At 44.4% G+C, this 24903-nt stretch overlaps 1 protein-coding gene across 5 annotated transcripts in view; it reads right to left on the reverse strand.

Moving 5' to 3' along the window:
* CRACR2A (calcium release activated channel regulator 2A) overlaps positions 1-24903 on the reverse strand; it is a 146063-nt gene that overhangs the window by 96903 nt on the left and 24257 nt on the right. The window contains exon 2 of one of the 5 annotated variants that reach the window (XM_066257713.1): positions 17825-17913. The exons of the other annotated variants lie outside the window; for them this stretch is intronic. The gene's annotated coding sequence lies outside the window, so the exon portion shown is untranslated. The remainder of the gene's footprint in view (positions 1-17824; positions 17914-24903) is intronic. 5 annotated transcript variants of the gene reach the window in all.

The following is a 24903-nucleotide window of genomic DNA, read 5'->3' on the forward strand; positions in this document are numbered from 1 at the left end:
CAAAAAAACATACATACACACACAACACACACACACATATATACAAATATACATCAAAACATCAAATTGTAGACTTTAAATATGTGCATTCCTGTGTGTCAATAGCTCAATAAATCAATTTTAAAAAACAGAATAGGTCCATGCCAGAACCTTCTGACATCTTCCAGGACTAGCAAATCTAGCCCTGCCTGTTGCATTTATTTCATCTTAGGGGCTCGATTTTTCCTTTTACACTCTGGCAAGCAGGAAATGGCTGGAAATGCAGTAATTCCCCATGAGAACCCTCAGTCCCTTTGTGCAGGAAGCTAAATGAACTCTGAGAAAAGGGGAGCAGGCAGAGCCCCTCCTGAAGCCCACTCCCCAACTGGCAGTTCAGCCCGCTTTCTCTTACTCCTCGGCTTGGCATGGCCTGCAATCTTTGCTCAGCACCTGTAGGTTTTCCAAAGGGAACGGAAGACAAAACAACAGAACTGCTTTACTTTCATCTCTAAATAAAATGGAAGCCATGTCAAGGGCTCTGCTGTCTCACATTTGGATGGAGCCCAAGATGTCCTGGGCCCTGCTGGAGACAGCTTTCAGTCTCAGAGAGATTTTAGGCCAACAGCAGACCTACGAAAGGGAGATGGCAGGGTATGGTCCAGGGCTAAAGGAAAAGGCCATCACTGTCTCAAAGGGAACAGAGAAACTATCTCTTACTCAGAGCATGCAGACCGCTCACACAGATGGAAATTATTTGGTCCTCAACCATTTCCGGGAACATTTCCCAGACTTTCAGAGTCATTTTAACAGCTTAGTAACTGCTACATCAGAAAGTTCACAGATTAAGCCTGAACCACTCTTAAAGGTCCTAAGCTAATTTCCCCCTCACCCGGGGCTCAGCAGTGATGGGGAACAGCTGGCAGCCCCCTCCACACCACACCCATTTGCAAACTTGAAAGCAGCTAGGAATCCACCCTGATCTCCCTTGATCTCTCCTGCAGCACACAGTTAGGAAATCAAAACCCCCCAAAGCATCTTCAGGATCCATTCAAATCTCCTTAATTACCCAGCTCCAGTGGAGGAATGCTCCATATGCAGCAGCAGCCTAAGTTTCCACCATGAACTCTGAGTTGGAAGTGTCACACACAGAAAGGCAGGGAGAGGTGCCCTTAGCAAGATGCAGAGGGCGCAGAGGGTTGCTGGGCGAAGGGCTTCAGAGGCAGCCCCAGGAAGAGCCCTGTGAGACACAGGGAGCGGTGGGTGGTGAGCCCCTGGAAAGGCGCAAGTTAAGGAAGAATTAAGGCCTCAGACTGAGGTGTATAAATTCCCTAGGATTGCTGATTTTAAACAGAAATTGACTTGTCTCACAGCTTAGGAGGCTATGGCAGCTGATGTTACTTTAGGCCACTTTAGACAGTGTCCTGACCCTGGAATTACAGGGCAGAGCCCATTTGAATCCATCGTAGTACATGGTGGGGTGGTGGGGGTGGGGGTGGGGAGAGTGTTTTAACCAAACTTCTTTCTTTCTTTCTCTTTCTCTCCCTCTCCCCCCCCCTCTCTCAATCTCTCCCCCTCCCTCCCTCCCTCCTCCCTTCCTTTCTTCCTTTCTTCCTTCCTTTATAAGTGACAGAAGGGGAGATAGTGAGACAGATTCCCACATCTCCCGCATGTGCCCCGTCTGGGATCCACCTGGCAACCCCCATCTGGGGCTGATGCTCGAATCAACAGAGAGCCATCTCCGCACTCGGGGTCATGCTGGAACCAATCGAGCTAACGGCTTTGGGGGGTGGGTGGAGGGAGGAACAGATGTTTTTTTTCTCCTGTGTGCCCTGACTGGGAATCGAACCTGGGATGTCCTTATGCCAGGTTGACACTATCCAAGCCACCAGCCAGTGCCAACTCTGTATTTCACAGGTGGCCTGGCTGCCGTTCATGCCTGTGTCCTTTTCCCCTCTCCATGGATCCAGGTAGACCTCTACTGGGACCAGGACAGCCAGACAGTTGCAAGGACCTTCTCAGTGAAGACGGACAGGCGGAGCTGCTTTCTGGAGGTTCCTTTTACCCCCCACTGCGCCATCTTCAGCATCAGTCTGGAGACTCCTTGTTCTGTCTGCATTTGCTATGTGCTTCTTTGACACATGGTGCAGAGGAGCTTTGGACAAACCCCACCCCTTCTCTGATAGGCCTCTCACTATGGTGGAAAAAAGCACAAATTCCAAGGCCAGACCACCCGGGGGCACTAGCCATGTAGCCACAAACAGGTGTCCTCAGCTCCCGGGGCCTTGCTTTCCTTACCTTAAAGTGATGGCTGGAATAGTACCTTAGGAGTGTTAGCTCTTGTCACCATTCTTATTACTGTAGAATTCAAATTCTATATCCCAGATAAAATTCTAACAAAACAAATTAACAAAAAAGCAACAAGCCCTGGCCGGTTGGCTCAGCGGTAGAGCGTCGGCCTAGCGTGTGGAGGACCCGGGTTCGATTCCCGGCCAGGGCACACAGGAGAAGCGCACATTTGCTTCTCCACCCCTCCACCGCGCTTTCCTCTCTGTCTCTCTCTTCCTCTCCCGCAGCCAAGGCTCCATTGGAGCAAAGATGGCCCGGGCGCTGGGGATGGCTCTGTGACCTCTGCCTCAGGCGCTAGAGTGGCTCTGGTCACAACATGGCGACGCCCAGGATGGGCAGAGCATCGCCCCCTGGTGGGCAGAGCTTCCCCCCTGGTGGGCGTGCCGGGTGGATCCCGGTCGGGCGCATGCGGGAGTCTGTCTGACTGTCTCTCCCTGTTTCCAGCTTCAGAAAAATGAAAAAAAAAAAAAAGCAACAGAACAAAAAAAAATACTACATGAGGGTATATAATCAAGAAGCCCATCAATCTACCATTTGACTGCTGCAGCTGGATGGGACTTCGTGTTGTCATGTCCCCCCACAACAGGCCACCAGGAGGGCCAGGCGCCCCATCAGCCCATATATAGGGGCACGAGTATGCAAGTGCCTTTGAGAGGGCCACCTCCTACACTGTGGCCTGCTGTCGCTTATGCAACCACTATATTTTTTGCCTCCTTTTTTCCTCAAATTAGGTCCAATTTCCTTGTGCTAGCCTCAAGGGAGAAAGGGAACAGCTGTCTCCTACCTCTATAAAATAGCTCTTCCAGGTCTGGACAACTATTATTAGACATTCTGCTTCACACTCCTTTCGCTCTATTATAAGGCACATCCAAGGCCCTCGGTAATGGTTGCAGGTCTCCCTGAGATGACTGCTGTTCGCCCTAATTCCTCTGATAATTAGTGGTTGTAAACCACTTTGAAGATAAAAGGCATTTTATAAGAGCTAAGACCTGTGATGATTAGCTCTCCAATATGCTGATGAGCACATCAAAGCCAAACATAACCGCAGCACGGTGTCTGGTGGTTAATTAGATGTAGTTCAGGGCGGCCGATATATATTAAAGAAACTGCTGCAAAATTTATCAACATTTAAAAAGTGCCTGCTTTCTTTCCAATACTAACAACCTCTTTTCAAAGGCCGCCAGGGCTGATGCCTGCGAGACAAGTGCCCGGGAGAGGACCTGGGGCTAGTATAGCCTCAGGGCCTGGAAGAGGAAGCTGCAGTAATAACACCCGGCTTTACACGATGTCCTATTGCTGACAACACGAGTCTAAGCATCCTCCCTCATTTTGTTGTGTCTTCACTATCATCTGGCAATGTGAGCAAGGAACACTGTCCGCCCCTCGCAGAGGAGAAAGCGGGGATTCGCACATCAGGGGAGGACCGCGCGACTCAGTTAGGGGTGCAGTTACCTGGGAGACTCTATCAGTGCCCCTCAGATATTTGCACACCTCTGCACATCCCACGCCCAGCTTCCATGTGCCTTTGCTTCTAACTCTCTACACCTCTCGGGTCTTAGAAGGCTCGCCCTGGGGCTACTGGAGCCCCTCTGTCCACATGGACAGAGCCAGAAGTGCCTGAAGTTTCCCCAGTCACCTCTCAACAGCGCTTAGCCAATGACTGACTGTTATGGATGTATCCACCAGCAGGGACAAACTCTGACTTCTGATCTATACTTTAGAACAGTGGTCCCCAACCCCCGGGCCACGGACTGGTAGCGGTCCGTGGGCCATTTGGTACTGGTCCGCAGAGAAAGAATAAATAACTTACATTATTTCTGTTTTATTTATATTTAAGTCTGAATGATGTTTTATTTTTTAAAAATGACCAGATTCCCTCTGTTACATCCGTCTAAGACTCACTCTTGATGCTTGTCTCGGTCATGTGATACATTTATCCGTCCCACCCTAAAGGCCGGTCCGTGAAAATATTTTCTGACATTAAACTGGTCCGTGGCCCAAAAAAGGTTGGGGACCACGGCTTTAGAACACATGTGTGGGTCCCGGCTCAGGCTGAAACCCACCTGACATCACGCTCTAGCTTCTTCCCCTCTCCTGTTCTGGGTCCTCCTGGGACCCAGAATAAATCACTTGCACATAGACCCCCCTCTCAGGATCTGTTTCTGAGGAAACAATCTAAGACAACTCTTTCAACTCAGCACTGATGAGAACGTTTTGCATGTTTTCCATTAAATATGTTCTCACAGAGCTCCTCAATTCCAAACCTTTCCTGCTAAGTCTCCAACCCTAACATTTATCATTTCCACATCTACCCTCAACCCAACTCTTAGCTCTTCACTCTCAAAGCCCCTGTTTTCCCTGGGACCATGATGTTCCAGTCGCTGCTAAGACGCCCAACCTTAGGGCTCTCCGTGGGCACAGAGAAGGCACTGAGCCAGGCAGGAGCTGGGAGAGACGCAAAGGTATTTTTAAGACCAGCCCTTTCCCCAATGAACTTACAATCTCACAAGGGACAAGAGAAATGTAATGGAGGTGGAGAGTATGAGAAGAGCTGTGTGTGAGCATACAAGGAAAGTGCTGGAGAAACAGCTCAGAACGGCTCCCAGAAGCAAAGCCCTGTCCACACTCTCCACACTGTCCAATTCTGCCTCATTTACTTCATTTTAAGTGTTTAAGAAAATGGAGGGCGGGTCTGGCAAAAACAATTCAAATGAGTGTGTAATACAAAAATAAGCAGCTTGTATTTTTAATTCTGGTTGGCATTTTAAAAAAAAGTAGGACTACCTCAGAAAACAGCATCAGAGAGGGTAAGTAATTTGACTGAGGAAAACAGCTAATTGGTGACAGAATGTGAAATCAATCCTAAATTTGCCTGATTCTTTAAAACCTCAGTTTATTTATCTGTAAAATGTGACCAATAATTCTCACTTTGTACAACTGTTCTAAAGACTATCAAGTATAAAAATATCTGGTTCAATCAGCACTACACAGTAGGTGATCAGTATTATTACTCCCAAAGGTAATCTTATTGAGCCAAAGGCTACTTTATATGCACATTTTAAAGGTTTTTACTAGATACTACCCAACTTCTTTTGAAAAAAAAAATACAGTTCAACAAACAAACAAACAAAAACCTCACAGACAACAGTGTGGTGATGGCCTGAGGGTGGGGTGGGGAAGGGTTTAGGGAGAATAAATAGTGATGGGTAAAGTCATGACTTGGGGGGGAGGGTTGAACACAATAAAATGTACAGAGCTTTGTTTTAGAACTGGGCACCTGAAACCTGTATAATTGCTTTAACGAGTGTCACCCCATTAAGTTCAATTAAAAAAAAAAAGGCCCTGGCTGGTTGGCTCAGCGGTAGAGCATTAGCCCGATGTGTGGAAGTCCCAGGTTCAATTCCCAGTCAGGGCACACAGGAAAAGCACCCATCTGCTTCTCCTCCCTTCCCTCTCTCCTTCCTTTCTATCTGTCTCTTCTCCTCCCACAGCCAAGGCTTCATTGGAGCAAAGTTGGCTCAGGCACTGAGGATGGCTCTATGGCCTCTGCCTCAGGCTCTAGAATGGCTCCGGCCACAATGGAGCAACACCCCAGATGGGCAGAGGTTGGCATGCCAGGTGGATTTCGGTCGGGTGCATGCAGGAGTCTGTCTGACTGTTTCCCTGCTTCTAACTTCAGAAAAATACAAAAATACAAAAATAAATAAATAAATAAATAAATAAGAAAAAAACCCTGAACAAACATTTAAACAAAGCCACGACAGCACTGCCAAGGGGACCTACATAAAATGCAGACCCCTAAAAATGCTTCCGCATGGCTTTCAGGATAATCTTACACATGCAGCACCACCACCACCTCTTCCCATTCATCCTTTCCCACCTCCTCCAGCACTCTCTTCCCTCCAAATGATTTCCTATTCTCTCAGCTCCTTAATGCCTCTGCATCTTCAAACATAAGGTCCACTTGACTGGCATGACCTTTACATTTTCTACATTAAGTCCTATGAACACTTAAGAATTACATTTAAGAGGCATTTTCTCTGAAAAGTCATCCTGACCTCAGCATAGTCTGATTTCCATGCTCTTCCTCTGGGTTTCCATAGCCTCCTGGGCTATAGCTGCTGTGGGAATTATTCATGGTAAAGACTTCATTGTCTGTGTTCCCCCATTCCTCTCTCTCTCTCTCTCTCTCTCTCTCTCTCGCTCTCTCTCTTTCTCACACACACACACCTGCAAATGCCTTGAGAGGAGGAATCATATCTCATTTCCTGTGCTTAGCAAAATATCTGGTTCATTGATAAAACTTAAATAAATGAACATATATAAGAATGAATTTAAAAAATTATGTAAGCTTATGTCATCTTTTCTGATTCAAGTTGAAGCAGAAATGAAGCCCAAGAACCACTGTTTAATGTTTAATGTACAAGGTACTAAGTAGGACAGAGGCCACTCAAAGGGCTCGATTCAAACATTTTTCTCCTGAGTCACAGTCTTATAGGGATCACTCTGAGCTTGCAAGCATATTCTTGCCATACATTTTAGTGGCTGGTAGAGAAGGAAAAGAAAATAAGGACCACAAAGAATCTAGCCTGCAGGGATAACCCTGATTGGCATCTTAGTCAACTGTTCCCAATCTGTTCCTCATCAAATCTTCACCTGATTAGTTCCCTATTCCCCATTCTTGCTCTGTCCCACGCCCCTCCTTCAAGAGGCTGGCAAGAACACTGTAACCAAGAAAGGTTTTGTCCAGGCATCAAAAAATCAGGCTCAAGTGTTAACTTCAGCATTATGTGACCTTGGGGAAGTTGGTCCATTTCTCTGATAAAATGGGGACAAGTGTTTTTTACCTGTCCCATCAGAGAAGGGTCAGATGAAACACTGGATGTGAAAGTGGACAGTGATGCTGTACATGTATGCAACATATCCCCATCATTGCCATGGGAGAGGCAGAGAGAGGTCAGAGAGCAGAGAGAGGAGGGCAGAAGAGACTGAGCATTCTCCACGGGGGAATCGGCTCCTGTGAGAGATAAGTAGCTGTGGATGACAAGTGGCTCCTCATAAAGAAGACAACAAAGATTCTAGGCTCTTTTGCCCACTAGTAAAAGAGCTGCCTTTTCCAGAATCCTTCCTTAAACAAATTTAAGTGATATCCACTTATTTTACCAAATTCCCCAATAGAATGAAGCAGATCTGCCATTTATTAATATTATTAAAGAAACGGTGTCCTCATATCCCTGATGAACATAGATGCAAAAATTCTCAATAAAATACTAGCAAAATACATTCAACAACACATTAAAAGGATCATACACCATGATGAAGTGGAATTTATCCCTGAGATGCAAGGATGGTTGAACATACACAAATCAACAAGTGAGATACATCATCTTAATAGAATAAAAGATAAAAATCATAGATGCAGAATTCAACATCCATTCATGATAAAACACACAAGGAACTGGGTATAGAGGAAACACACCTCAACTTCATAAAGACCACATATGACAAACCCACAGCTAATAACATACCCAGTGGTGAAAAGCTTTCAGCTTTTCTTCCAAAATCAGGAATAAGACAAGGATGCCTACTATCACTACTTCTATTCAACCCAGTACTGGAAGTCTTTGCCAAAATAATTAAACAAAAAATAAATAATAAAAGGAAGTTGAATCAGAAAGAAAGAAATAAAACTGTTTGCAATGACATGGTTTTATATAGAGAAAAATGTTAAAGACTCCACCCAAAACTATTAAATCCAATCAACAAATTCAGTTAAGTTGCAGGATGCAGAATCAATGTATAAAAATCAGTAGCATTTCTATACAATAACAATGAATTATCTAAAAAAAGAAAACAATCTCATTTACACTAGCATCAAAAACAATAAAATTTAACAAAGGAGGTCAAAGATCTGAACACTAAAAACTATAAGACACTAATGAAAGAAACTGACCAGGCAGTGGCACAGTGGATAGAGCATCGGACTGGGATGCGGAGGACCCAGGTTTGAGACCCCGAAGTTGCCATCTTGAGAGCGGGCTCATCTGGTTTGAACAAAGCTCACCAGCTTGGACCCAAGGTCACTGGCTCGAGCAAGGGGTTACTCAGTCTGCTGAAGGCCCACGGTCAAGGCACATATGAGAAAGCAATCAATGAACAACTAAGGTGTCGCAACAATGCTTCTCATCTCTCTCTGTTCCTGTCTGTATATCCCTCTCACTGATTCTCTGTCTCTGTAAACAAAACAAAACAAAACAAAACAAAAACGCCCACTTTAGCCTGACCTGTGGTGGCACAGTGGATCAAGCGTCAACCTGGAATGCTGAGGTCACTGGTTCAAAACCCTGGGCTTACCCGGTCAAGGCACATATGGGAGTTGATGCTTCCTGCTCCTCCCCCCTTCTCTCTCTCTCTCTCTCTCTCTCTCTCTCTCTCTCTCTCTCTTTCGCTCTTCTCTAAAATTAATAAATAAATAAAAATAATTATAAAAAAAAAGAAACTGAAGAAAACACAAGTAAATGGAAAGCTGTTGTGATTAGGGGTTGGAAAAATTAATAGTTAAAATATCCCAAAGCCATTTATAGATTCAATGCAATGGCAGTTTTTACAGAAATAGAAAAGAAAATTCCTAAAATTCATTTGGAACCACAAAGACTCTGAATAGCCAAAGCAATCTTGAGAAAGAAGAACAAAGCTGGGGACATCATACTTCCTGATTTCAAACTATACTACATAGCTTAAAAACAACAACAGTATGATACTGATATAAAAACAGACACATAAACCCAGGAGTAGTCAACCTTTTTATACCCACCACCCACTTTTGTATCTCTGTTAGTAGTAAAATTGTCTAACCGCCCACCAGTTCCACAGTAATGGTGAATTATAAAGTAGGGAAGTAACTTTACTTTATAAAATTTATAAAGCAGAGTTACAGAAAGTTAAAAAATATAATAATAATTACTCACCAAGTATTTTATGTCAGATTTTCACTAAGTTTGGCAGAATAAATCTTTATAAAACAACTTACTATAGTTAAATCTATCTTTTAATTTATATTTTGGTTGCTCCACTACCGCCCACCATGAAAGCTGGAACGTCCACTAGTGGGCAGTAGGGACCAGGTTGACTACCACTGCATAAACCAGTCAACAGAATTAAGAGCCCAGAAAAAAACCCATGCATATGCGGTCAACTAATGTTTGATGAGTGAGCAAGAATATTCAATGGGTAAAATATAGTCTCTTCAGTAAATGGTGCTGGAAAAACTGGATAAACACATGCAGAAACTGAAAGTAGACCCCTTTCTATAACAGGCACAAAAATGAACTCAATATGGATTAAAGATTTAAATGTGAGACCTGAAGCTATAAAACTCCTAGAAAAAACATAAGGAAGAGGCTCCCTGACACGGGTCTTGGCAGTGGTGTTTTGGATCTGACACCTGAAGCACACATAACAAAAGCAAAAATAAACCTGTACAATTACAACAAACTAAAAAGGTTCTGCTTGGCAAAAGAAATGATCAACAAAATGAAAAGGCAACCCAGAATGGGAGAAAATATCTGATCAAGGGGTAAAATATCAAAATAGATAAGGAAATCATACAACTCAATAGCAAAATAATAATAATACTATTCCAATTAAAAATGGGCAAAGAATCTGAATAGACATTTTTCCAAAAAAGTTATACAAATGGCTAACAGATACATGAGAAGGTGCCCACTGTCACTAAGCTTCAGGAAAATGCAAATTAAAACCACAATATCACCTCACACCTGTCAGAATGGTTGTCATCAAAAAGACTAAAGATAACCAATGCTGGTGAGGATGTGAAGGAAAGGGAATCTTTGTTCATTGTTGGCAGAAATGTAAACTAGTACAGCCACTATGAACAATGGTATGGAGGCTCCTGCCAAATTAAAAATAGAACTACCCTATGATCCAGCAATTCCACTTCTGGATATATGGGGAGGGCAAGAATAGGTTTACAGTTGGGAGTTCACAAAATGCAGAATTAATAAAGCTGTTGCAACAATCATAGCCTGCATGCCTCTTTCCATACAACAACTGTAAACTTACTTTTTCCCACCCCTGTATATATCCTAAGGAAATGAAACCACTATCCAAAAGAGATATCTGCACCTTCTATGTTCACTGCAACACCATTCACAGTAACCAAGTAAGACAGAAATAGCCCTAGCATCCATCAATGATGAACAGATAAAGAAGAGGTGGTACATATACACAATGGAATATTATTTAGCCATGAGAAAGAATGAAACCTTGTTATTTATGACCACATGGATGTGTCTTGAGGGCATTACACAAAATTAAATAAGTCAGACAAAATAAAACAAAATACAAACTGAACTTATAGATACCAAATACAAATTGGTGACTGCCAGGGGTGTAGTGTGGAGGAAAGGAAAGAAAAATGGGTGAAGGTGGTGAAAAAGAACAAACTTCCAGTAACAAGATGAGCAAGTCCTGGGGATGTAATGAACAGCATGGTGACCATAGCTAACAATATTGCATTGTGTATTTGAAAGTTGCTGAGGGAGCAAATCCTAAAGGTGCTGGGACAGGCTTTGGGGACAAGAAAAAAATATTGTAACTATGTGTGGTGATGGATATTAGTTAAACTTGCTGTGGTGATCATTTTGCAATATATATAATACATATATCAAATCATTATGTATGCCTTAAACTTACACAATGTCATATGCCAATTATATTTCAACAAAGCTGTGGGGGAGGAACCTGTGTCCTCGAGTAGACTTGGGAGAATAATGGCCAGTCTGATGAACTCAGTTTCTGGAATCTAAGTGCCTGCTGATGATCCTCAGGAATATGAAAGACAGCAGCAAAGGTACCATGCAGATTGGGCGGGAGTGAGGAGCAGGGGCTGTGGGAGGCCCTGTCCGCCTTTTGATGTCTCACTCACCTGGCAGGTCCTGGCTCCTCAGAGCATGGGTAACTCTTCCGGAGAGCACTCTTGCAACCCGTGTTTGAACCCTGCCTATGAAGCACACAGAGATGAAAACACCTTGTTTCTCCCTGGGCCAAAGAGGAAGGGGTTTATGGCAAGTGGGGAAAATGTCCCTCCCACTAGGGCTGCAACGACCTAGAAGAAAACAGACCTAGTGCCATGCTTTTGCAGGTTTTGGAGATGAGGAGAAGTCTGCTTAGTGACCTGAGTCTGGAGACTGGGTCCAGCCGAGCAGGGGCACACTCCATCTAGTGCATGAGAAGGAGTAGCCTCAGGGCTAGCTGGACACCCCCTGTCAGAGCCCAGCTCTCCGCAGGGATCCTACAACTCTTTGCAGCCAATCCACAAATGCTGTCTGTGCCGCTGAAGCTCCCCCTTGGGGACGGAGATGGAGAACTGTGGCCAGGATCGCTGCCCTATCTAAGAAAGAAATGTAGTAGTGTCTATAAAAAAGGCTCAGGAGTCCCATAAGGGGACCAACCTGAAAGGTGCTGGGACAGGCTTTGGGGACAGGGTGAGGATGGGGAAGTTTGGTCATATTAATGAATTCTGTGAACATGGAGGTAGGCTTTGTACAATGCTTTGGCCACGTGCTAAATAACATGGTCTGAGAGCATGCCTACTGGAGGCAGCAGTGCTGATTGCAAAGGGGGTTGGGCTTCTCTCTCACACCCTTGATGAGGTCGAACTTCTAACAATAGCTAGATCTCTGTACAGTTCACCTGCACAACTCATCTGAAGCAAATGATAGCTGTTCTGTATGAGGCAGTACAGTGCTCTGGTGTTCATTCATTCAATGAATGTTTACTAAGCACAGGCACTGTTCTAGGTGCCCAAGAGGCAGCAATAGTGTAAATGCAGCAAGCTCTGGACGTGGTGGAGCTTATATCTCAGCAGAGAGAGACAAACAAGACATGCATAAACCCAGTAGGTACTTCCAGGTAGTGAAAAGTGCTAGAGAAGTCAGCTCTCACTACCCTCACTGTCACTGCTGCTGGAAGCAACCAGAGGGGGGAGGCTCTGCCGCGTAGTGGCTTCCCAGGCAGCGGCCAGGAGCACGCCAGGGCAGTGGAGAATGGAGAGGACGGGTGTCCCGATTGCCCCAGCTGCTGACAGCTGGAAACCTGGGGTCGCACATATTTAGAAAAAACTATATTTGGGCTACACATACGATGTTAATAGTGTTATTTCTAAATGGTAATCTTAAGAGATAATTTATTTTTATTTCTTTTTGAATTTTCTAATAGGTTTGTTATTACAATGGATTACTTTTGCAATATGGGAAGAAACACATATTTTAAAAATGAGGACACTGGTTTAGGTAAATCAAATTAATAGCAAATATATTTGGACAGGTAGGCAGTTTCTTAGGATGATGAATAACATCTTCTCATGCCACTTTATGGTTTAGAAAGCAATTTCACAAAAATATCTCCCTCAACCTTCACAAGATCCTCTCAAGGTTACACAGAAAATCAACCTTAGTGCAGGAAAATGCCTGACTCTCAAGTCCCTGACTTGGCCAACGTGTTTGCCATTATTCCCCATGCTCATCTGTAGCTGACCTCCCTGTGGAAAGCCACCAGCACCCAGGTGCTAACTCGCTCCTCTCTCCCTCTTTGCCCTCTCCTACAGTGACCAAGCTGCTTTGTTCATATGTGCAGTTACTGACCTAGTCTTTACCAAGCCCTGCGAGTACCAGGCATCATACTGCATGCTGGGGACACAGGGGGAAGGTCTGAATGAATGAATAAATATATGGTTCAAATTGTGGTAACTGCAGTGAGAAAAACGTAAAGGATGTTATACAAATGACCAGCATCAGAAGGAGTTGATTTGGGTTGGGACACTAGCCCTTCGCTCGATAGTGAGCAATACATTGTCGCTGAGCCTTCCAGGGACGTCAGGCACATATTCTTGTCGGAGGTCAAGCTTACAAGATCCCAGTTCTCAAAGGACATACATTCCGGATGGAGAGGCAGCGCTCAAAGCCAAAACCAAAGTTCACTAAAGAAGTCATGCACACATACCAGATTGAAATGGCCCCTTAAGCCCTCTCTGAAACACAGTGAAGCTGACCAATCAGATCATCAGAGATGTCACAAGTCAACAAGTGATTGTCACCAGAGGAGGTCACAGGAGTCTGGCACTGGGAAAGAAAGGGCATGGCCATACAGAAAATGTTTACCTAACCATACACAACAGGGGCTTCAGTGTCTGAGTTGGTGGCACAGGCATTAATTAGGACCTTAGAGGTGGGAGAGGGCTGAAGGGAGCTGACAGATCAGGAAGGGCTTTGCGGAGGAAGTGGGCCCTGGGGTGAATGGGATTTAGGGGCTCTTCCAGGGAATCCCGTTCAGTAAGGCCAGGAAGATGCCCAGGAACCCTGCAGCACAGCCCATGGGCCCTTCCTCTCCTGTGCACGGGAGGCTGGCTTCCCAGTCTCCACTCTGTCCTCGGACTTGAGAGAGGAGGCCCGGCCAGTATGACTGCTTAGGGGTTTCTAAGTGTCTCTAACTAAGCTCTGAAGAGCCAGGAGGGCTGCTGGTCACCCAAGGCTGACCGGAAAGACTGATTTCAGCAGCAGGCAAGCTAGCCAATAATGAAAACACCTGGCTGACCAGTGCGTGCACACACCAGACTTGACTGTACAATGTCCACACGCGAAGCTCAGAAACTTTCAGGTACTGGGATCGACCAAGAACAGAAAATTCAAGTCAGGTATGTCCTCAGTTGCCATTTAATATTACAGACATCATTGCTGTAATCTGGGCCATAGTGAGTTCCCTGGACACACCGCCGACTGAACAATAATAATACTAATAAGCCCACAATAATAATAAACTTTCATATAGTGCTTTAAAATTAACAGAGACTTCTGTCATCTGTGTCTATGAGTTAATATCTTATTTGCAATAAGAACATAACAGAAGTTATGGATCCTAGTGAGGGTGGGCCTGGGGGTGCCAGACATCTCACATCTACCCCTCGCCGTGACACTGAGTCATCCTCACTGACACCTTCCTCTCCAAAGCGTTTTGACTTGACAGTGTGCTGGGGAGTTGAGGAAGAGAGGCTTTGACAAGACCCAGGAAGCCTGTACTCACCCTGGGCCTTGTCCCGCTCTCTCTGTCTGAAGAACACAAGGCTTTGGCTTTGGACAGCCCGGCGTTCAGTTCCCAGGTCTGTTATTTACGAGCCATATGACGACCCACAGAAAGTTATCTAATTTCTCTGAGCCACTTTCCTCTGCTCTCTTTTTTAAAAATTTATTTTTCAATTATAATTTAATTTAATTATTATTCTGTATTAGTTTCAGGTGTGCAGCATAGTGGTTAGGTAATCATATACTTTACAAAGTGTTTCCCCAATATTTTCAGTACCCGCCTGGCACCATACAAAGTTATTACAATGTTAGTGATTATGTTTCCTATGCTACTGTACTTTACGTCCCTGTGACTATTCTGTAACTGCCGATTTGTACTTCCTCATCCCTTCACCTTTTTCACTCAGTCCTCCAAACCCTATCCCCTCTGTGAACCAGCAGTCTGTTCGCTGTGCCTATGAGTCTGCTTCTATTTTGTTAGTACATTTATTTTGTTCTTTAGATTCCACATGTAAGTGAAATCGCATGGTATTTGTCTTTCTCAGACTGATTTATTTCACTTAGCATAATACCCTCTAGGTCTACCCATGCTATTGCAAATGGTAAGACTTCATTCTATTTTATGACTAATATTCCACAAGTAATATATATGTACTACCAGTTGTTTTTTTTACCCACTTGTCGATGGACACCTAAGTTGTTTTCATATCTTGGCTATTGTAAATAATGCTGCAATGAAGATAGGAGTGCATATATTCTTTCAAATTAGTGTTTTGGCTTTCTTGGGATATATACCCAGAGGTGGAATTGCTGGATCATAAGGCAGTTCGATTTTTAATTTTTTGAGGAATCTCCATACTGTTTTCCACAGTGGCTGCACCAGTCTGCATTCTCACCAGCAGTGCAGGAGGGTTCCCTTTTCTCCACATCCTCACCAGCACTTGTTTGTTGATTTAATGATGACAGCCATTCTGACAGGCATGAGGTGATTATCTTGTTTTAATTTGCTTTCTCTGATAATGTTCAGAATCTTTTCATATGTCTATTGACCAATCTGTATGTCCTCTTTGGAGAGGTTTCTATTCAGGTCCTCTGCTTGCTTTTTAATTGGATTTTTTTGTGGTGTTGAGTTGTATGAGATTTTTGGATATTAACCCCTTATCAGACATATCATTGGCGAATATGTTCCCCAGCACAGTCTTTTCACTTTGTTGTTGATTTTCTTTGCTGTGCAAAAACTCTTAAATTTGAGGTAGTATCATTTGTTTATTTATTTGTTTGTTTGTTTTGTTTCCCTTGCCTAAGGAGATATATCAGAAAATATATTGCTAAATGTCAGAAAATTTACTGCCTATGTTTTCTTCTGGGAGTTTTATGGTTTTGAGTCTTACATTTAAATCTTTAATCCATTTTGAGTTTATTCTTCTGTATGGTGTAAGATGGTAGTCTTTTTTTTTTTTTTGCATGTATTTGTCCACTTTTCCCAACACCATTTATTGAATAGACTGTGTTTATCCTGTTGTATGTTCTTGTCTCCTTTGTCCAAAATTAATTGATCATATAGCTGTGGGCTTATTTCTGGGCTTTCTATCCTATTTCATTGATCTATATGTCTGTTTTTATTCCAATATCATGCTCTTTTGATTACTATGGCCTTGTAGTAGCATTTGATAGCAGTTGGAACAAAATCTCCAGTTTTTTCCTCTCTTTCAAGACTGCTGTATTTAGAGTTTTTTGTGGTTCCACATAAATTTTTGTATTATTCTAGTTCTGTTACATATACCATTGGTTTTTTGATAGGAATTTTGTTGAATCTATAGATTGCTTTGGGTAGTATGGACATTTTAATGATGTTAAATTAATTCTTCCTATCCATGAGCACGATATATGCTTCCATTTATTTGTATCTTCTTTCATTTCTTTCTTCACTATCTTATAATCTTCTGAATACAGGTCTTTTTACTTCCTTGGTTAAATTCATTCCCAGTTATTTTATTTTTTTGATGCAATGTAAGTGGGATTTTTTTCTTAGTTTTCCTTTCTAATAGTTCATTGTTGGTGTATAAAAATGCAACTGATTTCTGAATACTATTGTATCCTGCTATTTTACTAAATTTATTTATCAGTTATAGTAGTTTTTGTGGTGGAATCTTTAGGGTTCTCCACTTTCTTCCTCTCTTAAACATGGGTAATAATAGTATCTCTCATATAAAGTTGTAGTGAAGATAATGAAGTGCTTAGCAGAGGCCCTCATACCAGCATTTACTAAGTACTAATTATGTTGTTATTATTACCGAGAGGATAGCTGAATGTCATTCTCACAGCTCAACCCAGAGATTAGGACAGAACTCTGTGGTGTGGCATTCTCCTTTCTGTGTGACATTAGCATGCTCTGGCGGGGTGGACTGGGCTCCCTGGGAGAGGCTCGCTGGTGGGGGAGGCAGGGCCTGCAGTGACACCCCCCCCCCAGCTTTCCCCCTGGGCTGAGGGGCAGAGTCTTGCTCCTGAGCTCTAGAACTACACTGTCTAGTACAGTAGCCACAAGCCGCCCAAGACTATTGAGCACTTGCAATGTGGCCAGTCCAAATTTAGGTGTGACAGGACAGAAACCTGGTTCAGAAACAAAAAATACACCACCACGGGGTGGATCTTGAGGGCATTATGCTAAGTAAAATAAGTCAGATAGAGGAAGAAAGACAAATACCATATGACTTCACTTATAAGTGGAATCCTAAAAACAAGCAAACAAGAAAACAAGCTCAACCCGATTGGTGTTGCAGAGGTAGGTCCTGGGGGTGGGTGAAATGGTGAAGGTGGTCAAAAAGCACAAACTCCTGGTTACAAAATAAGTAAGTACAGCATGGTGACTATAATGGATAATACCGTATTGTACAATATATTTGAAAGTTGCTAAGAGAGAGTATCTTAAAAGTTTCACCATAAGGAAATAAAGTCTGTTAACTAGGCATAGTGACAAATGTTAACTAGGCTTGTTCAGGTGATCGTCTCACTATATATAGCCAAATATAGAATCATTATGCTGTACACCTAAAACTAAGGTAATGCTGTATGTCATTTATACTTCAATTAAAAGAATAGAATGTAAAATATCTTATTAGTAATTTTTTAGATTGAGAATATGATGAGTGATAATATTTGGTGCACCGTAGGTTAAACAGAATGTTACAATTAACTTTGCCTGCTTATTTCTTCTGATGTGGCTACTAGAAAGTGACATGTGTGGCTCCCATTATAATTCTATTGCACATCCTGATCTGGGACATGAGCTCAGTGAAGGCCGAGTCTTTGTCACTTTGGTTCCCTGCTATGTCCCTAGAACCTGGAAAGTCCAGAGTGAGTAAATGGGCCAGAGAGTATATGAAGCCTGGAGGAGAACTTACATGAGCTGGAGGTCATGCTTGAGAGGGTGGGCACAGTCTTGGGACAGGTCAGTGGCAGGCTGCATTCTGTACAGATGAGTAAACTGAGGCTGGAAAATAATTTTTTAAATTGTCCAAAACCAGCCAGGATTCATGCCAAGTGCATCCCAAACCTAGGTTCTTTCTACTAAAACCCTTTATCTCCTATAGGCAATGCAGAGTTGCAGAGAAGAGACTCGATTGGGGATTTATTTTTAAAGCATATTCTCCCAATATCATTAATGTTTTTGTTTTGGGCAAGTCACTTGGCCCCACCCCTGGGTCCTCCACCCCTCATTTACATTATGTAAACCACCAGTTCTGCCATCTCACTTCTTTTCCCCAGCGTGCATGGAGAGAAATCCCTCTGAGCGCAGAAGGTCTTCTCAAAGGCTGAGCCATGCTTCCACACGCTGCTCTCCACTTTTGGTTCTAAAAGAGGCTCCAGCTGAAGATTTCTTAGCATCACCCAACTCAATAATTTGTTTGTTTAAATTAAGGCTTCTCTTTGATTTCACTTGGTTTTAGATGTTTTTCATCAGAAGCAAAGCCTTGCAGAGCTTTTCCTTGATCTTGTAATGAAATTCCCTCAGAGATATTTAATTCTAGAAACAGTTTCTGCTATGCCACATCTTCAAAGAAGAATAAAAAGACAACTCAATCAAAACATCCCACCATATTCAACTACAAAGCTGGGAAGGAGCATGGGCTTGTCTCCCCCATATCTGCACTCACTATTCTGTTGCATTCAACACATCAGCCTCTCGTGTTTTCCACGTTTACCTGGAAGGATTCTGATGCTCTGTGAACACTTCCTGCTGCTTTTCCTCTCCTGGAACCCACTCATGGGCTCGGTTCTACTCTCCCCTGTGGCCTGCTGGGTGAATGTCCCTCCTGACTTGGTCCCCACCTCGTGACACCAAGCTTTATGGAAAAGATCCTGGGCAATCCTAGCTCAAGAGCCTCTTGAATTTTAATCTAAGAAAACACTAGATTAGAGCCCATACTGATTTGTCAGAGAAGAAAATCTCAACCCACTTGCCCTCCTCTTCCCTGGGTGAAATGCCAACAGTATTTTGTTTTTATCAGAAAGGATAAAGAAAGAATTGCCAGAGTCAATGGTGTCATTCTAAAGCATGAAAAGAATCTAGTAGAATAGCAGGGTAGGCTGCTTTTCAGCCCGACCCCATGCAGGATGTGGAGCAGGCTTAGTCACCCACCCACGTGTGTCTCAGCCATTTGCTGAGTCATTATGGGTTTTCAGCCCCTTCCCCAGCCACCCAGCACAGTGGCCGGCAGAGACTGGTGTCAAGAATTGCATACAAGTTTTAAACAAGCATCAATTGCCAGGACAGCAAATGTGCTTCCTCAAATAATTATGTGGTGAGTTCCAAAGCCAAACAAATTCACTGCGTTGACCCTGGCCAGTGGCTCACTGGATAAGAGCATCAGCCTGGCATATGGAGTCCCGGGTTCAATCCCTGGGTTCAATCCCAGGGCACACAAGATAAGCAACCATCTGCATCTCTTTCCCTCTCTCTCCCCCTTATTTCTCTCTTCCCCTCTCACAGTCAGTGGATCAGCTGGTTTGAGCATCAGCCTCAGGCACTGAGGATAGCTCCATTGGTTCGAGCATTGGCCCCAGAGTGGAGTTGCTGGGTGGATCCTGGTTAGGGTACATGCAGGAGTCTGGCTATCTCTCCTCCTCTCACTCAAAAAAAAAAAAAAAAGAAATTCACTGCATGGTTGTCCTCCGCCAATATTTGCAGAGGCTCTTAGTACCTGATGTTGTGTTAGTAACAGGGATAAAAAGCGAGTGACACATTATCTGTGCCCTCAAATAGCTCACAGTCTAAAGAAGACAGGTGCACGTGACAAATGAAAATGGAAGGCAGAATGAGGGAGGGCAATGAGAAAAGGGTGTGGGTGTGTGTGGGTGTATGTGTGTGTGTGTGTGTGGGTGGGTGTGTGTGTATGCACTTGCACGTGTGTGAGCTCATTGGAAAAGAATGGGAAGAAAATATAACTCAAATTAACAATTGTTATCTCTGTTTATTGGGTGATTTTTATTCTTTACTGTTTGCCACATTCTCTGATTTTTTATGATAAACATATATTACTTCTACAATAAAATATATTTTTCAAGAAAAATTCAACAAATGATAAAGGACAATGATTTGAGTGATAAATTATGACCCTGAGGGAAGGAGCATGTACACTGGCCTTGCAGAATAAGTAGAACTTGGCAGGAAGGAGACAAGAGGCTGTTCCAGGCAAAGGAGTGGCAGAAATCAGCCCCCAGGACCACAGCGAGGGGAGGATGATTTGGGAGATTGTAAGGGAACAGCATGAATGGGCACTCACATGGAATGAGTGGCGTGGCTGGGAGCCTAGGGGGGCACGAATGCCAGGCCAAATAGACTCAGTTGGCTGTTCTGTGTTGCTATGGTCCTTTGCGTTTGACTCAACCCACAGCATTATACGTGGTTGTACTCATGTCTGTCCTCCCCAGTAAATATTTAACCTCTGGAGTCAACAGATGCTCCTTGGATGAACTGAATTATGAGGGGGTTGTTCTTCATTTTGTAGGTAATAGGACCACAGTGGAAATCAACCCCTCTGCCCTGATGAAAACAGAATTTGGAGGTGGGGATGGAGTCCAGTCCCATCTCAATTACTGACTAACTAGTAATCTCTACCAACTTCCTTCCCCTCTCTGGGCCTCCATTTCCTCATCTGTATATTGGGTGAGCTGGACAGATGGCCTTTAAGACTCTCCAGACTAGGTTTACTACTGTATGTACTCAGGGACTTGGAAACCTCCCTAGCATATATGTCCCTTGTAATGAGTAAGCACATGTGTAACTAGTGAACATACTTCTCCACCAGGACTGTACATTCCCTGAGACCAGGGCCAGTTTGCCTTATTTCATTATTTCATTATTTATTTATTTATTTATTTATTTTTATTCAGCAAGAGGAGAGGAGGCAGAAACAGACTCCCACATGCAACCTGACCTGGATCCACCTGGAAAGCCCACTATGGGGTGATGCTCTGCCCTTCTGGGACCACTGCTCCACTGATCAGCAACCAAGCTCTTTTTAGCACCTGAGGATGAGGCCATGGAGCCATCCTCAGTGCCCAGTGCCAACTTGCTCCAATTGAGCCATGGCTGCAGGAGGGGAAGAGAGAGAGTGAGAGATAAAAGCGAGAGGCGGAAGGGGTGGAGAAGCAGATGAGTGCTTCTCCTGTGTGCCTTGACTGGGACTCAGACCCGGGACATCCACATGCTGAGCCGACGCTCTACCACTGAGCCAATCAGCCAGGGCCTGTTTGTCTTGTCGCCAGTAGTATCCCAGTGCGTTTCTGGGCCCAAGCAGTACTCAGCATATCTGCTGAGCAGACCTGTGACTGGTCCCTGGGATGCCCCTTATCTGGGTTGAAGCCACATGTGGGAAAGCAGCCAGCCTGGTCCTCTCATCCCAGCTGGGATTCTCCCAGGGTGCTTGCTGTCTAGCATCCACCTTTTCTCCCCACAGTTCAGCTTGTCAGTGTGGGAAAAATCTCCTAGGTTTTCTTGGACAGAGGGAGGGTGTCAAGGCTTGAAACTGTGTTTGCATTCAGAATATTCTGCTCAACTGGAAACATGTTCACTGGTCTCCTGCCTTGGAGTCCCAGTGAGAGTAAGTCTTGGGAGGGGGAAGCTTAGTGTCCTATGAGATGTCATATCAGCAACTGTCCTCCAACCCTGCTCCCACAGCTCAGTTGAATATACCCTTCTCTATCACAATCCATATGGACAGGGATAGGTGCTGGGGTCCTGGAGGCAAAAGGATGCCCCGAATGACCCCCACCAGGGCATCCTATCCAGGGCATTCCACAGTTATTCCTTGAGGACAACAGCTCCCTTCTGACCTATACCTAGCATCCTGCAGCCTCTCCTTCAACATTAAAACAGACCTAATGGTGTCACAGGATGGTGTCCACGGAAGGAAGTGACCTCCTTTAAAGGCATTCATTCCCATAAAATGAAATGAAGGAGTTCTTATGCCCTTTGTTCATTTTTGGGATGATGGGTAATGTTAAATCCCCAACCCAGCTGACAGTTGAAGACTAAAAATAACTATGGGTTGGGGCTCCCCTCTGTTTCCATTTCCATCCACATCCAGTGTGGACCCCACACCCACCCGAGCTCAGCGCACTGCTGTTCCTACATGGCTCTTACCAGGCAGTACTTAATTGCTTCTCCATCCCTAAGGCAATCATCCTCAGGGTGACCTCTTGGCTCCCACTTGACTGGTCCTTGCTGAGTTAGCTCAGAAAACAATACCTGTAATGTGATTACTGAGTTCATGTGCAAGCACTCTCACGGCCTCTCAGCTCCTGCCCTGGCAGCCGGAGCAGCCAGGGTGACTCTGGTTCCACGGGCATTGTTAATGAAAGTTTCCCTTATGTAAGTTCGCAGAAAGTAGGCAGTGCCCAGGAGATGCTTCCACAAGATTACTGGCTGGTTATTAAGGAAGTCCAGGTGGCATTGTGCACGGTCTGGACTGCTCCATTCCAGCACACTGGGTGAGGACGGCCCCTCTGGAGTTCATCAGAAGTGATGTGACTTCCTGTGGGGATCTGCAGAAGGGATCAACTCCTGGACATGGGCAGATCCTCCCAGTTAGTCAGCACTTTCCCCAGGACTTCCAGCTGGGAAACCGATGGCTTTACTCACACTCCTGAAGCCATCACAGTATGATGGGGTGTGGGAGAGAGGCAGAGAGCAGATAGGATTCCAATGCTGAGTGTTCAGAAGTGTGACCCAGGCCAGGCAGGCGGGCAGGCCTGCCTACCACCTCTCCACTGTGGCCTCTCCTCAGCACCAGCACCCAGTGGCGGCTTGTGGAATAAAGAGCAGACTCACTTTTTCGGATCCTGCGGCTGTTTGTGGTCTGAGGAGGGACAGCAAGCGCTGTTCCTTGAACAGGGCAGGACAGAGCGGAGAGGAAGGCGTCTTTTCACACCAGGGATTCTCTGGTGGGCTCTGTAGACTAGCTCCCACTCCTGTTAAAACTGTGCTCTCTCTCCTTAGTCATCCTGCCTCCCACTCTTCCTCCAGCCTGGCCTGCTCACGTTCACTCATGCGGCTTCCACATCTGAAATGCTTCTCCACCCCTCCCATCTCACCAAGTTTTATCCACCCTTCAGGCAGTGGGCTAGTTTCCTGGGAATGCCATAACACATTAGCAAAAACTAGGTGTCTTACAACAACAACAATGTAACCTTTCACAGTTCCTGAGGCCAGAGTCCTAAACCAGGGTGTCCACAGGACTTTGCTCCCCTTGAGGGCTCTAGGGTACAAGTCATTCCTGACTTCTTCCTGCTGCTGGAACCTCCAGGTTTTCCTTGGCTAGCAACTCCATAACTCTAATCTCTGCCTCTGGGTCCACATGGCCTCTCTACCTGTCTCTCCTCTGGGTGCCTCTTAACAGGACACTGACGGAATGTAGGGCCCACCTGGATAATCCAGGATGATCTCAACTGGAGATCCGTAACTGAATTACACCTGCAGAGACCCTTTTCCTGGAAGGCTCTCATTCATCGATGCTGGCAGTTTAGACGGGCCCCATCTTTTCACCCTTCACCCCATGACGGGCCATGGTTCTCAACCTCACAGAGCAATAGAATCATCTGGGGAGATTTTCTGACTTCAGATGCCTGGGCTATCTCCAGATACCCAGTGTCAAATGATTCTGAGTAGGGGACAGGTGTGAGGTAGGGGTGTGTGTGTGTGTGTGTGTGTGTGTGTGTAAGTGCTTGTATAAATGTGTGTTTAAATTCACAGTTTCTAAAGTAGAACCTGGGAGAGCCACTATTTTAGGTCTCGAAGACTCATGGTGTCTCATCCAAGTAGAAATTACAGGTAACACCGACCTTCACTGTCTGCTTTCTCCTCTAGGATTATTTTCAAGTTGGTCACAAATCACACCATCATCTGTTTTTTTAAATACGGCGTGATGAATGTCAAAGAGATCGCTTAACCCAGTGGTGCTGCACCCTCTCCAATCAACGCACCGCTTGTATAACAAGTATTTTAAAATGTTCCCTCTATCACCTGAAATGAAACTACTAGATAAACCAGTCAGCCCATACGCATAATTTAGCTCTGATTGTAATAAAAGGGAGGGAAGAGAAATGCAATTTATAATAAAATAATACGTATTTCAATATGTAAGTGCTTACACACCACTGCATTGGAATACATAAAGGTGTAGTCAGTGCTTACACCTACTTACAATGGATGAGATTAGATTTAACGCTGCTCATGAGGACTGCAAGGAAATAAAAAAGCAAAGGACAACAGAATAGAAATGTTAGGATGAGAAACGACACACCCACTATCCTGTCTGGATCTGATAACAGGAGGAAGGTAATAAGCTTACCTGAAGTAAAGATAATAACATGCTGAATTAAATTACTAATGTGGAAGTAGAGACCATAAGAAAGTATATTATTCTTGTGTGTGAGCTAAACCTGACATATAAGTATAGTTATTTATTGTGCCAAGACATGGGACAGGGCAGTGACAAGTATGATGGAAAACATGTCTGTGATCTGGGATCCCCGCCAGCAGAGTGGAGGCACACATTCAGCTTTTGGCATTAAAAAGTCCTGGAAATGCTATCCTTTCTGTTCAGGGGCTGGGGAAAGCAGGACGGACTGGAAAAGCTGTTTGGTAGGTCTCTAGGGAGAACCTCACAGGAGGAGTGAGAAACAAAGGCAATCCCAAAGTGAATCACTGCAATAGCTACTCTTTTGGCAAGGGGTTCCTATAAAGAAGTTCATTGAGATGGTGATATTTCATGAGCTTCTGTGAATTTAGTAAAATGTTGTCCTGTGTCTCAGTCTGTCACACAACTCTCGAGTCTCCTGCTACAGACCTGCAGTGACTTCCCTGCTTCCACAGGAACTGCATACCACATGGACACACTCTCTAGTTAGGCATATGTTCGGAAATGCTCTGATCTAGACAGGATGCAGGCAGTGGGGAAATTATCCCGTGTCAAGGCTT

Source organism: Saccopteryx bilineata, chromosome 2 (assembly GCF_036850765.1).
Source record: "Saccopteryx bilineata isolate mSacBil1 chromosome 2, mSacBil1_pri_phased_curated, whole genome shotgun sequence".
In the NCBI taxonomy this organism is placed as follows: Eukaryota; Metazoa; Chordata; class Mammalia; order Chiroptera; family Emballonuridae; genus Saccopteryx; species Saccopteryx bilineata.